Source organism: Pseudopipra pipra, chromosome Z (genome assembly GCF_036250125.1).
Source record: "Pseudopipra pipra isolate bDixPip1 chromosome Z, bDixPip1.hap1, whole genome shotgun sequence".
NCBI lineage: Eukaryota > Metazoa > Chordata > Aves > Passeriformes > Pipridae > Pseudopipra > Pseudopipra pipra.
The window spans coordinates 62,617,299-62,631,910 of NC_087581.1; the positions used below are offsets into that span (position 1 = coordinate 62,617,299).

Genomic DNA, 14,612 nt, shown 5'->3' on the forward strand with positions numbered 1-14,612 from the left:
GCTCTTTATTCCATAACAGATCTACAAGCAGTATTAAACTTAGCTTATCCTAAACAAAGGAGTGATAAGAGTTTCTTATTTTTTTTGTGAATTTGTACTTGTGCTGTTAAGAAGAACACATTCATCACCTTCAAGGGTGCTCATGTGCAGGTGAGCAATATTTCAGAAGTTACATGCTCCAACTGTCAGTTGAGCTTATTCTCTTTGACAGTTCTTGTGGCTACTTCATAAACCTGTTTACAGCTGTTTCTGTAGACTTTCTACCAGATTTTATGCTTGGAACACTACAAATATTAGACAATAAGGTGCAGAAAAATGCAACAGCTAACTAAATTATTGTTACAACAGTCAGCCAAACCAGGAAAAGTAAAAATGATAAAAAATGCACAGGGTAATTCACAATACTTATCAGAAAAGAATCACGAATAAATTCTTTTTATTCTGCCCAACTTGTTTTGTAAACATTTACTATAAATAATGTACACAGCTGTAAAAGTCTAAAGAAAATCCTCTGCTATACAATATCCAGAAAAAGTCACAAAGAAGTGCTGTCTACAGAAAAAGAGGTCAAGCAAACTAGATGTGATAGAAGTGACACCTGTCCATTTTCAAAGTTTTGCTCTTAAAAGTAGCAGCATTTTCCCTAAAGCAGAATACAGTCATTTCAATAGAATTTCTAAACCAGTATTCTCCTCCTGACAAAAAATAATTCAACTTCCTGAATAATAACAATTTCACTCTAGAACTCAACTTACGTGAAAGGACTCCTTGGTTATTTCCAGCAACTGCTTCAACATTTTTAAGCAAAAGTTGACAGCACATTCCTGCTGCAAGAACTCAATTTTAGAAGTAAAAATCACGATGAAGACTTAGGTTGGATTACTGTAGACAAGACTCAAATGAATAAATGACAAAAAGATCAAGAAACTTAACTGATTGTTTAGCAAAATCCAAGCCAAGTCTAGTTTTACTTTAAGGTAACTCAGAAGGACTGTGGGATGAAAAAAAGATGCGTCACTGCACTGTACGTTTCCATGAGGCACAGCTATTTACACCACCTAGGAGAAGCACTGAATTACTGAATGCTCAAAGGCAATTATAAGACAGCTGACTTCACTTCATCACTGTTAATGACCTATGCAAAGCCTTCCCATGAACTTTGGAGGAATAAGATCTAGAGACAAGGTAATTTTTCCTATTGCCCTGTTGCCACCCAATTATTCATAAAAGATAAGAGTTGGTGACATGAAAGAAAGCAAAACTAAGTCCTGGAGCTTTCTGAATACTGATGTATCTTACTACCTAGAGAAGTCCCCTGCCGAAAAAGCATTCATGCATAAAGTACTTGGTTGCACAAAACAGCCCAGGTGTCCTGAGGCATCCCCCACTTCAGGAGATCAACTAGTGAAATCTGTCATGTAAGACTAGAGATTGCTCTAGATACCACAATTAATAGGACATTATTGTTTATGAGCATGAAGACATCTGATGTTTTTCTTCTGCTGGTTACTGTAATCTAAACATTTCCTCTGAAGTCCACTTCCACAGTGAACACAGCTCATCACTGTTCTTTGCAGAGTCTGCTGCTGTTCTCAGCATAAAAGCCCTCTCTACTTCATTAGCAATTTAAAGATCATGCATTCTGATTACAGTATGAGGTAAAATTATTTTTCTAGATTCAAATGAAGTGAGTTCTAAAACCTGGTGGTGTCTCTTTGCTACCACCTGTCTACTGAAAGACAGTTTTAAGGGCTGGGCTGCTAGCGGTGATCACCCATCCAAGGCAGCAATTTATGCCTCAACAGGACGGAGGACAGCACCTGTAAACAGAAATGAACAGTTGAAGGTATAGATGCACGGTAAGATGACAAAGACTTTACTCTCCCTAGATAATCCATACACAATTACCATGTCTTAGTTTATTCTTTTCAAATAATTCTTACTGTGTCTAAGCTTCTGTTTCTCTGGGAACTCCAGAACCTATGTTCCCATGTATTTGAGTCCCTGTTTGAAAATAAAAAAACCCGTAAGACGTTCCAGACTTCATTATCTACCCCTACTAAGCACACTTTGTTCCTTCCAACAGACCTCTAATAAGATTCTACTTTTATGTTAAAAAGTTACATAGATCAAGCCATTTAGCCCAACCACATCAGGTCAGCAATTCAAATATTTTCTGAACATCTGCCTGTTCTCTCAACTTCCCTGGGAATCTGCCTGCCTGATAACTTCTCTTGCAACAAAAAGTATACTTGCCAACAATAATTTCCTTCATTTTTCTCTTTGGAAGCAGTTACAACAGCCACAGCTTATTAAAGCTGTAATAGACCATAACAGTTTAATTCCTCCATTGCTGCACTGTCAAAAAAACAAAAAAGGGGGGAACAGAAAGGACAAGAGTCTTTAAATCAGACAGCCTCTTTAATGGCAAAGTTGAAGAGATCCTCTCCCTTTGACTACTATACCCATAAACCAGGAAAACACGTGATAGTAAATAAAGTGGGAATACAGCACCCGAAAAGAGAAAACTTCTCTAACTAGATTGATACAGAGGACTGTCTGTGTAGCTGCTCCCTTGTGCATTGGCCAAAGAACGGCAGTCTATGTTACAGCAGGCACTGGAGTGCTGGATTGCTGCAAAAATGTTTGTGTTATGTTTTCCACCTATGAGCTATCACTCAGTTTCAGGAACAATATTCCCTAAAGCCTGTGGGCACTTCAGAACCAAGAAAAATAAAAAATACTGTTTCAGATAGAAACAGCAAAGGCATCATCTTCAAGTGCTCTTTACTCAACGCTACAGGGCAGGGTGCATAATAAGGCCAGAAAGACTGAGCTGATGAGGCCCTCTACAGACAGATCAGAGCAACTTTGCATTCACAAGCCCTGGTTGTCCTGCGGGACTTCAACCAACCCAGTACCTTAGGAAGGGACAACACAGAGCAATCCAGGAGTTCCCAGAATGCACTGATGATAACTTCATTCTCTGAATGACAGAAGAGCCATTAAGGAGAGATGCTATGCTGGATTTTTTCTCCCAACAAGGAGGGGCTGGTGGGGAATGTCAAGCTCAAGGGCAGATTGGGCTGCAGAGACCATGAAATGGTGGAGTTTGAGATCAGTGAAGTTCAAGATCCTTTGGGCAGAGTGGAAGGTGCGCAGCAAGCTCACTACCCTAGACAGGAGAAGAGATTTTGGCCTCTTCTGGGATCTGCACAGTAGAGTACCCTGCTCAATATTCAAGGATCACGTCCTTCAAGCTCAGGAGTGATGCATTCCAACAAAGAGGAAGTCAGGCAAAAATGTCAGGAGGCATGTATGGATGAACAAGGAGCAAATTTGAACACAAAAAGAAAGCCTGCAGAGGGTCAAAGCAAGAACAGGTTGCCTAGGAGGAACACACAATATTGTCCAAGCAGCCAAATTCTACGATTCTGTAAAAGTTAAAATCTGGAAAGAATTAAATCTGGCCAGGGATGTTGAGGAGAACAAGAAAAGCTTCTACAGGTATACTGCTAACAAAAAGAAGCCTAGGGAAAATGAGGGTCCTCTCTGGAACTGAAGACCTGGTTATCAGGGACATGGGAAAGTCTGAGGTACTGGAAATTTTTTTGCCCCAGCCTTCACTGGCTGGGGCCAGTGCTTCAGCCACACTACCCATCTGGCAGAAGGCAAAGGCAGGGACTAGGAGAATGAACAATCACCCACTGCAGGAAAGCAAGTTCAAGACCATCTAAGGAACCTCAAGGTGCACAAGTTCATGGGACTTAGTAGGATACACCCAAGGGTCCTAAGGGAACTAGTGGAAGAAGTGGCTAAGCTACTTTCCATAATATTTGACAAGTTGTGGCAGTCTGATGAAGTTCCCACTGACTGGAGAAGTGCAAATATAAGCTCCATTTTCAAAAAGAGAAATAACGATATGATAAAGTAGGAAAACTACAGGCTGGTCAGTCTCATCTTTGTGCCTGAGAAGATCACGAAGCAGATCCTTCTGGAAACTATGCTAAGGCAACATGGCTTCCCTAAGGGCAGATCGTGCCTAACAAATCTGGCAGCCTTCTACAACAAGGTTAAAATGCTAGTGGATGAGGGAAGAGCGACTGACTTGGCCTATCTGCAGTTGCACAAAAAAGTCTGATACTGTCCCACAGAACAACCTTGTCTGTAAGCTGGAGAGACGTGGATTTGGTGGATAAGGAATTGACTGGATGGTCACACTCGAAGAATCAATGGTTTAGTGTCCAAATAGAGGCCTACGACAAGTGCCAAGCAATGCTCCTCAGGGGCCAAAAACGGGACCACCACCGTTTAACTCTGTCAGCAATGCAGACCATGGGATCGAGTGCATCCTCAGCAAGTCTGCCGGCAACACCAAGCTCTGTGGTACCAGCAACACGCTGGAGGCAAGGGATGCCATCCAGAGGGATCTGGACAGGCTCAAAAGGTGCGTCTGCACAAACCTCGTGAAATTCAACAAGGCCAAATGCAAGGTCCTGCACCTGGATTGGGGCAGTCCCAAGGACAAGTACAGGCTGCACAAAGAATGGATTAAGTCCTGCCAAGAAGGATGTGAGGGTGCTGGTGGAAATGAGGCTGGACATGACCCAGCAGTGTACAGGTGCAGCCCAGCAAGTTAATGGTATCCTGAGCTGCATCAAAAGAAGCATGAAGAGCAGGGCAAGGGAGGTGATTCTGCAGCACCTCTCCTATGAGGACAGGCTGAAAGAGATGAGTTTGTTCACCTGGAGAAGACTCTTGGGAGACCTTATGGCACCTTCAAGTACCTAAAGGGAGCCTAAAACAAGGCTGGAGAGTGACGTTTTACAAGGGTATGTAGTGACAGGACAAGGGGAAATACCTTTAAACTGAAAGAGGCTGGGGTTACATCAGGTGAAAGGAAGAAATTCTTTACTGTGAGGGTGGTGAAGTGCTGGAACAGGCTGCCCCATTCCTGGGGATGTTCAAGGCCAGTCTGGATGGGGCTTTTAATAACCTGGTCTAGTGGAAGGTTTCCTTGCCTATGGAAGGGGGATTGGAACTAGATAATCTTCAAGGTCCCTTCCAACCCAAACCATTCTGTTTCTAAGAGAGTTCAGTTACCTGAACTATTGAGTTTGCCTGAAAGTGCTCAAGGCTTGAAAGGCAGACAAATATAATGCTTAACCTAACAATTGTTAAATAAGTCTTTTCAAGAGTAGGCAAAATCCCTCACAGAAGCACAGTGAATTTAAGTGTCGCATTTTCAGTAGTCCTGCAATATTTTACAGCTCCGGAAAAGAATGGATATTGCTTTCTGCATAACACCATGATTGGAGAGCAGCTGATTAGCATAGTAGTTTTGATCATGACTGATTAAAGCATCTTGGTATTCCAGATCTTCTCTGAATGATTTTTGGGCAGAAGCATCAAGTTTGATGCCAGAAATTTCTGGCCAATATTACACCTGCTCCTGGTGTCTCCTGCCATCCAGCTGGCTACTAAAATATGTGTTCTCGTGATTTCCCTCTCTAAATAGCTACTGCTGAAGATAATTTTCCTACATGCATGACTAAGAAGCTTGTCCTTCCTGACAAAATCCAGAGCCAGTACTGTAGAACTTTATCTGTGCTTGAGTACACAGCTGGCACATTTTTTCCCCCCCCAATACTTCTACATTAGTATGCAACAGTATTATCAGACAATCAACCAGTGTTAAAAAAACGCAGCAACTTCATACTGGAAGAGTTTCCATTGCTGCATTTCTTCCCGCAGTCAGCCACTTGCATTATTTCAACACTCACTCTCTGGTCAAATGAACCAGAGCAGTCGCCTTTTGACAGTGCAGCACGATGCCTTCGGAAGCTTGGGACACCCACCACACGAGGGAGTCCTTGGCTGCCATTTCCCATCAGAGCTATCAAATACCCAATGCAAGGGCTAAGCAAGCTAACTTTTGGAAGCAACCGATTACATTACCAAAGTACACAGATAATCCTGCATCTTGTCTGGAATTCTTAAACATTACTTTGAGGTCTGCAGGTCATACAGAATAGATAATTAATGATACCAGGTAATCACTTTTTCCACAAAAACAGTAAGCCAGGAGAGACATTAACTGAAGGTTACAAACAGAGATACATCATGTCCAAATAGGAAATTCTCAACTCGAAAAAGCAGAGTTGAAAGTAAGAGTTGCATGAAAAGGGGCATGCTGTTGCACAAGCAGAAGAAACACCATTTGCTTATGGACACTACAGGAGGCTGAACACTGACAATCTTACCCGTTACTGCCTCTTGTAATAATAACTGACCTGGACATGCATGCTTTCCTAAAAACTAACTTGTCATATTACAAGTAGAAGCTTGTCATATTATAAGTAGAAGCTCCTTAGCACTACAAGGTGAAAAAATACCACGAAAATTGCCAAATCAAGTACTTTTTTTTAAAGCTAGGTTTTTTCTTTTTTTTTTATGGCTAGGCTTTGCAAATGAAAATTTGGGAAGGGCTCTACCCACATTTGTTACAAGTGTGCTGGTGGTTAAAAAGGCCAACACGAGATAGACAAGTCTGGTTGCAAAAGGTACAGCAGAAAGACTCCTTAGGTGAAATATTCTGCAAGACACGATTCTTTCTGCATTGTCTTTTCTCCTCAAGGGTGATCCTGCGTGCGTTCTCAAAGGAAGCAGCAGCGTTATAGATGGTGTGTCTCCACCTCCCAATCAGAGGCCAGAGTAGACCAGTGGTGAAGATCGATATGGCCAAGGCTGAGATGTTGTTTCAGGGAGTCCTTGTATCTGCTCTTCGGGGCTCCTTTCTTGTGGTAGCCAGTGGCAAGTTCACCATAAAGCAAGATCTTAGGGAGGCGGTGGTCCTTCATCTTTGATATGTGTCCTGCCCATCACAGCTGTGTTCTCAGCAACATGGCCTTAATACTCATAACTGCTGCCTGTTCTAGAACAGATGTATTGGTCACATAATCTGACCAGTGGATGTTTAGGATTGTACAGAGGCAGCGTTGATGGAAACATTCTAAGAGTGGCAGGTGGGGCGGTAGATGACCCATGATTCAGATCCATATAAAAGAGTGGACAGTACAATGGCTCCGTAAACACTGATCCTTGTACTTTTCTTCAAGTGCTTATTTCGCCAAACTCTTTTATGGAGTTTTCCAAACACACTATATGCCTTTGCTAACCTGTTGTCTATCTCCCTGTCAATCTTACCGTCCGAGGAGATGAGGCTGCCTAGGTAATTAAACTGCTGGACTGATTTGAGCACTGATTCGCCAATGGTGATATGGGGATGATGGAAGACTTCCTGAGGTGCAGGTTGACAGAGAACTTCTGTCTTCTTTAAGCTGACTTCCAGACCAAAGAGCTCTGCAGCATCTGCAAAGCAGGATGTTAAACGCTGCAGAGCTGCTTCTGTGTGGGCAACGAGGGCGGCGTCATCAGCATAAAGCAGCTCCTGGACAAGATGGTTTAAGGTCTTAGTGTGGGCCTCCAGTTGCCTTAGGTTGAAAAGGCTTCCACCAGTATGATATCGAATGTAGATACCATCCTGATCATCGAGGTCTGCTGTGGCTCTTTGGAGCATCATGCTGAAAAAGATTGTGAATAGGGTTGGTGCAAGAACACAGCCTTGTTTCACACCACTGGTTATTAGAAAGGGCTCGGAAAGTGCGTTGCCATATCTGACTTGTCCGTGCTGATCCTCATGGAGTGAGATGATCATTTTAAGGAACTTGGGGGGACATTCTAAACGTTCCAAGATCTGCCACAGACCTCTTCTGCTCACAGTATCAAAAGCCTTGGTGAGATCAACAAAGGTTACGTAGAGACCTTTGTTCTGTTCCCTACACTTCTCCTGCAGTCATCTGAGAACAAATACCATGTCTATGGTGCTCCTGTTGGCTCTGAAACCACACTGGCTTTCAGGTAGAATTCCTTCTGCTATAGCGGGTATGAATCTGTTCAAGAGTATTCTTGCCAGGATTTTGCCAGCAATGGAGAGCAGAGTAATACCACGGTAATTTGAGCAGTCTGATTTAACTCCTTTCTTTTTATACAAAGTGATGATGGCTGCAACACCAAGGTCTGATGGTAGTTCGCCGAGTTCCCAACAGCGCACCACGAACTCATGGAATTTGGTGTGGAGTGCTTGGCCCCCATGTTTCCAGACTTCAGACGGAATTCCATCAACCCCAGCTGCCTTGCCAGTTTTCACCTGCTGTATGGCCTTAAGAGTTTCTCCCAAAGTGGGGCAATATCCAATTAATTCTTCAGCAGTTTCTGTGCAATGGACTGAATTGCTGAGTCTTGGACTACACGGTTGGTACTGAAGAGAGTCTGAAAGTGTTCAGATGATAAATTCAGAATGGAGGTTTTATCTGTCAGAAGCATTTGACCATCAGCTTTGGACTTGGTATGTAGGCCCGTATGCTGTTTTCAGGGCCTCATAGAATCCTCTGTGGTCACCCGTGTCTGCGCATAGTTGTGTTTTTTCAGCTAGATTGATCCACCACTTCATGTAGTTTCTGTTGGAGCTTGCTGCATGCAAGACGAAAGGCTGCCTTTTCTTATGTGACAGGATGGCAGTGCAAGGTGTGCTTGGTGAGTGGATCTCTTCTTCCTCAACAATTCCTGGATCTCTTGTTTTTTTTTCATCAAACCAGTCCTTGTTCTTCTTGAAGGAGAACCCCAAGGATTCTTCAGAGGACTGCAGGATGCTGTTTTTAATATGGTGCCAAAGTATTTCAGGAGAGGGATCTATAGAATCTATAGAATGACTTTCAAAGGGTCAGATATAAAGCTAGCTTTACCCTTTAATTTTTACCACATTTAGTAGTAACGTGTTTTAGGCACCTAGAGTTTTGTCTTTTACAGTCAATTGTCAGGAATACAGCCAGCAGTGTTAAATATTCTGCCCTACTGTAACACTCAGTCACCTTAAATATGCAAGTGGACATAAAGCACTTTGTTCTACTGCTGGGGTGTTTCAAAACCTGAAGTAATTTGTTCATCCAAGTATAAAACTGGCGTAAAACCTTGTTGTGGTTTAAACCCAGCTGGCAACTAAACAATAAGCAGCCACTCACTCATCCTGACATGGGGAGGAGAATAAAAAAAAACACAACTTGTAAGTGAAGAACAGTTTAATAACTGAAACAAAGTAAAATATAATACCAATATTAACGGCACTAAAGGAAAAAGGAGATAAACCCCAAGAAAAAGAAGTGATGGATAACACAACTGCTCATCACCTGCTGGCTGATGCCAAATCCTGTCCCCTAAATGTGATCGGCCCCCACTCCAGGTAGCTCCTCCAATTTATATTCTGCACATGAGGTTCTATGGTGTGGAATATCCCTTTGGCTAGTTCAGGTCCCCTATCCCGGCTATGCTCCCAACACCTGCTCACTGGCAGAGCAGGAGACTGAACAGTCCTTGACTCAGGGTAAGCGCTGCTCTGCGAAAGCGAAAACATCAGTATACTATCAACATTATTCTCATACTGATTCCAAAACACAGCACTCTAACACCCAGTGAGAAAAATGAATTCTTTCCCAGCTGAAACCAGAACATACTTGAACATAAATTCTTTTCCCAAACTTCACAGTAACATATACTATTTTGCGGGAGTTGTTTTGTTTCTTTCAGACTCTATTTGCTACTTAATCTCAGAGCTTTGAAAGATTTCCTGAAACATGCTATGATCCCAAGTTTGAAAAATATTTCCCCCTTCTAGGGAACATTTTTCAGAAGCTAACTTCCAGTATTGCTTTGTACGGTGGTTTTTTTTTTCTGGTCCTTAGTGATGATTGAAAAACAGTAACAAAGTGATAAATTGTACTCAAAACATCCTTTCTTTCCCTCACATAAGTCTTAACTGTCAACTCAAAAAGTCAGTCCTCCCACGTATGTCCGAAAGGACTATCCTTTCAGTTTTAACAGCTCTAATTAACAAACAAGAACAACTACTAATCTGCAAGACTGAGTAGCAAGAAAAAAAACATTTCTCCTTGCAATTGGTAAATACACATAAGAAAAGAATATGCTGAGAAAAGCTGTTTTCATTACTTTAAACTCAAGTATGTCTCCACAAGCTAATTCTAACACCAACACAGCAAAATTTTTCAGTAAGACTTTTTTTTTTTCTTTGAATTTTAAAACGGGGTGGGGAGGAGGGGGGAAGTGGGATAATCACTGCATCTTGCTATAGATGCAAAACTTCATTACCATTGTGCACCACTATTAGGCTACAAGTGCATTTCAAAAAGGGCTTTGGCTTAACCTGCATGAAGCCAAAGGTACTAGAAAGACCAGGAGAAAGCTAGCAGCTTTTACCTTCAATAGCTCCAAAAACTCAAAAGACAGGAAAGAATTCAGATTACAAATATCTTTCTGTTTTATTCAGTTCTACCAAATGTCTCAAGAAAGAAAAAGGTAGTTACACAGTAACTGAAACAGCTGGTCAATAGTGTAGAAATTTTGAAGCTAACATGGCTGTGCCTTTGGTAACTGCTGTACATTTACAGAAACTGCTAAAGGCATAAAACGAAATGCAGGATCTAAGTCCTATCAGATATTTTCTCTTTATTGTGGATTAAAGCATCAGGTCACTAAAACCAGAAGTTTGCATACTCTGCTTCCTTCTGTTGCATTCTACAGCCTTCTAGCTACTTCTACTCTGACTTGGTATACTCCAGGAAGACAAAAATTCCATAGACAATAGTATAGGAAACCATAATGGGAATCTGGCAAGTTTTCATTGTAAGAGACAGTTGAAGTGTACCATGATAAAAGAAAATAAGATGTAGATATACATATATTTTATAGAAAATAAATACATGAAGCTAAAGAAAGTTCCTTGTATGTGTGTTAAGGTCTTGCTTCTGTAACTCAATATACTGGCTGCATCAACACATAATGGACCAACCATGAACCCGTTAAAATCATCTGCACCTTGAAGTCTTACCACTTACCAATCAGCCTGTGCAGGCTGAAAGGAAGTATCTACTTTCTATCCAGTCCTTATACTTCACATGACATCTTTGGAGTGAAAGGGCTTCAGGGTGTGCAGGTGTACCCAAATCAAGGTTAGACTTCACTGAATCATGCCTTCATTATTATAAATACTTTGCTCTAATCTCAGAGCACAGTTACCCTGAAAGGCACTTACGCTGTAAAAACTTCAGATCACTGAAAGTCTCTAACACACACTAGCTTCCACTAGAATTAACATTTTTTCAAACAGTTGGCCTAAAATCACTATGACATAACAGCAATACATACCTACAAAAACATATGAAAGGGTGAGCAGTGATAAAATATGCCAGACAGGCAGCCAGGTGATTCCCAGTGTGGAAGCAAAGAGCACTACCTTTGCTGAAAACACACAAGCTACTCCCCATCACTATAGGATCAATGCCAGTTTTCAAGACCCAAGGTTTTCATGGGCTTCTTGGAAGTTATCGTAACCACTGACAAGAGTGAATCTGTTTGCAGAAAAGTGCAAGAGAATGTGTATCACAATAATCCCCATTAAAAAGCACAGTGCTTGGTGTAGAGTGATTTAATGAAGATGTTCTGATTCACTACATTCAGAAAGATCCCTAACCATATTCAGTCATAGAAAAAGAGTTCCATTTTTAAACCATTAAGTCCCTGCTTATGCTGTACCTTGAGATCAGCCCATTAACTCAGCTTAATATACACATGAACAATCATTTACAAATAGGTTGCATCCGCGATGTTGGCAGTAAGAATGAATCCCTGGAAGCGAGCATGTAGGTTTAGTCAAACAGGACTTTTCTACCTTTTTTAATTGTAAAAACAAAGCCTATAAACTTCTGACAGGTCAAAACAGTGTTGTGCCTGCAGAACAGTGAAAAGCATGTGTAAGTGCAAAGACAATCAGGTTCTATCTTGCATAACACAAGATGAAACAATTTTCTTAATCCTCACCTGTTTATATGACTCATTTCCAGGAGACATGCAAAGTGCAATAAATCAAGCAGTTTGCTATGAAAAGGCACAGTAAATGCTGCTAAATCCTTTTCAATAACATGAAATAGCAATATGCAGAATCAGAGAAAAGTAACTACAGGATACAGTTTCACAGAATCTTCACAGAATCACAGAATGGCCAGGGTTGGAAAGGATCTTAGAGAACATTTAATTCCAATCTCCCTTAATAGATTTAAGACTATTAAAGGGAGATCCAGGGCTCTGGATCCGCACATAAGGCTTGTTTGAAACCTAACTCCTTCAGGACTGTTCCTGCAGTCCGAATAGGACAGTACTTTAACCACCCAAGATGGCTAAGTAAGACCAACACTCTTCCTGCACTTTTCTCCAACAAGCACACAAAATTCAAAATTATTTATTAACTTTGTGCTACAGCACACCAAGTCCCCAGGCCACATCAGAGACTGCATTTTAACATCTGCAGAGTTGAAAACATGTACTATCTCGAAAATTAAGAAAGTGATGTTAAGAACAACTCTTTCAAGCCCCCCCCCCCAAAAAATCTATGCTTCAAGGTCTTAAAGGAAGTCGCTCCAGAGAAGAGATCAAACAGTCACTATATATAAATTCAAGTTTGCCTCCAATGCCACTTGGTTTTATTGTTGATTTTAGTGAAGTTCTGCACAAGGCATTCTGCTGGCAAGACACAGTTTGCCAGGTAACACTTTTTGTCCACATCCCTGTCCTACTGTCAGGCTGACAAAACTCATTCCTTATCTCAGAACACACCACTTAGCAGCAGCTAGCAAGTACCCCTGCATCTCACAGACTCAGCACACCAAAAAGAGCAGGCAGCTTCAACTAGTTCCTCCTTTAACTGCCAAATTACTCTACTCTCCCATCCAAGTGCATTCAAAACCTTGTAAAAACATCTGATGGATTACAGTGCTAGAGGACTGAAAATATCAAACACACTGGAGTAACTGCTGGGGTGTTTCACAAGACTAGCAAAGTTCTCTTGCCAAGTGACAAAAGTTGCAGCACTCTGTTCATTCATGCGGTCCTCCCTGTATTAGGTACTTGTACTATACAAGCAAATACCTGAAATTCCAGCTACTCACTGCCCTACCATCCTCAAAATTTTCTTTTTTCTTTCCTTGTCATGGGACTGCTTAAAACTTCCTACATTCCAAATAAAGTAACTTGGAAGACTAAGCTGCTTCACAGATATGTCGTGGGATTTTTTCTCCTCTAGCTTCCTCTGGGACATCAAGAAAAAGGAAAATGACCTGCCAAGTTTGTCTCCTACATTAAGGCAGCAACGAGTCTCAGATTAAAAGTCTCAGCTTAAGGCATAAGTATATGACCATACTTTTTGCCCATATTCCTGAAAGGCTAGTTTAAATACCCTAGAACTAGTCCTGCATTAAGGTAAGTAAAATATTTAGGGTTCAAGAGAAAGCTAACACTGCTCAAAGTAACAGTGACAAGAGACTTGAAAGAAACTGCCGGCCTAGCATAGGTTTCCAACAGCTCTGCTCTTGCCAGACACTAACATTTACATTGGTATGATACAGGTAGAGAACGCTACACAGGTTAATAAGTTTCATATATTCTAGACTCAAGTAGCCAGTCAAACAACACACTTCATATTGCTTCCACTCAGGACACAAACAGCTTTCCCTTGACTACCAAGAGATTGCTGTAAAAGTCACAGCTAGCATAAGAGCCATCAGTGTTTCACCCATGCTCTGCTGAAACAGTGCACCTAACCTACAGAAAGAAAAATCCTTTTCCCACTCATGGTCTCAGCTGTTCGGGCAGACTGTAATTCAGCACTGTCTCAAGTGTTTCCTCAGTTTCTCTGCACTGCAGGAGAGTGCTCCATAACCAAGTATCTGACAGCACAGATACTACAACACAGTCTCCTAACACTGCACTGACTATATGCATATACATGGCATACACTAAATTACGACCAATGTTACCATGGTGAACAACATAAGCGCGCTTTGATGACATTATGTCCAACTCCATACGTTTTTTTTTCTATTTTTGTGACCAACCTAGAATCCTTTGCATTTATTACCGTGCTACTTCAATGAAAACAGAATATGCAAGAGAAATTTCCATGTTAACAACTGAAGCCCTCCATACAAACTTCAGTTGCAAACATAAGTACAATCTTCTGGAAGTGCTCAACTTCCAGGCAGTTTTTTAAACTACAGTTCTAGACACCTCTTCAACTGTGTGTTGCATTTTATATCTGCGTTATATGCAGAACAGGTATGAAACAACACTTCAAAGGATCTGAAAAATAATTTTCAGAGGATAAGAAGAAATCTGCAAAATTAAATAAGGTACACCTGTTTCCATAAGACTAAAGCTGACAGGACAGGACACAAACATGACCCTTCCTCTACACAACTGTCCCTCACAGTGTACTGGAGACTAGACTACAATACTCTAGGACTGTAAAAGTCTATGAAATTTTTTAAGGGTCACATAGTAAGATCTGAAGAATTGTACTCTGTGAGGCTGTAATGTCGACCATAAAGAAACCCTACCACATGACAGATAGTTGCCAGTCACAGTCCAAGCAGGAGCACAGATATTTTGGGAGAAGATGTGTAAGAGGATCAGGCTTTCAATCAACATGT

General features: G+C 41.3%; 1 protein-coding gene across 13 annotated transcripts in view; it reads right to left on the minus strand.

Annotated features, from left to right (window-relative positions):
• ELAVL2 (ELAV like RNA binding protein 2) overlaps positions 1–14,612 on the minus strand; it is a 110,930-nt gene that overhangs the window by 21,363 nt on the left and 74,955 nt on the right. The window lies entirely within an intron of this gene.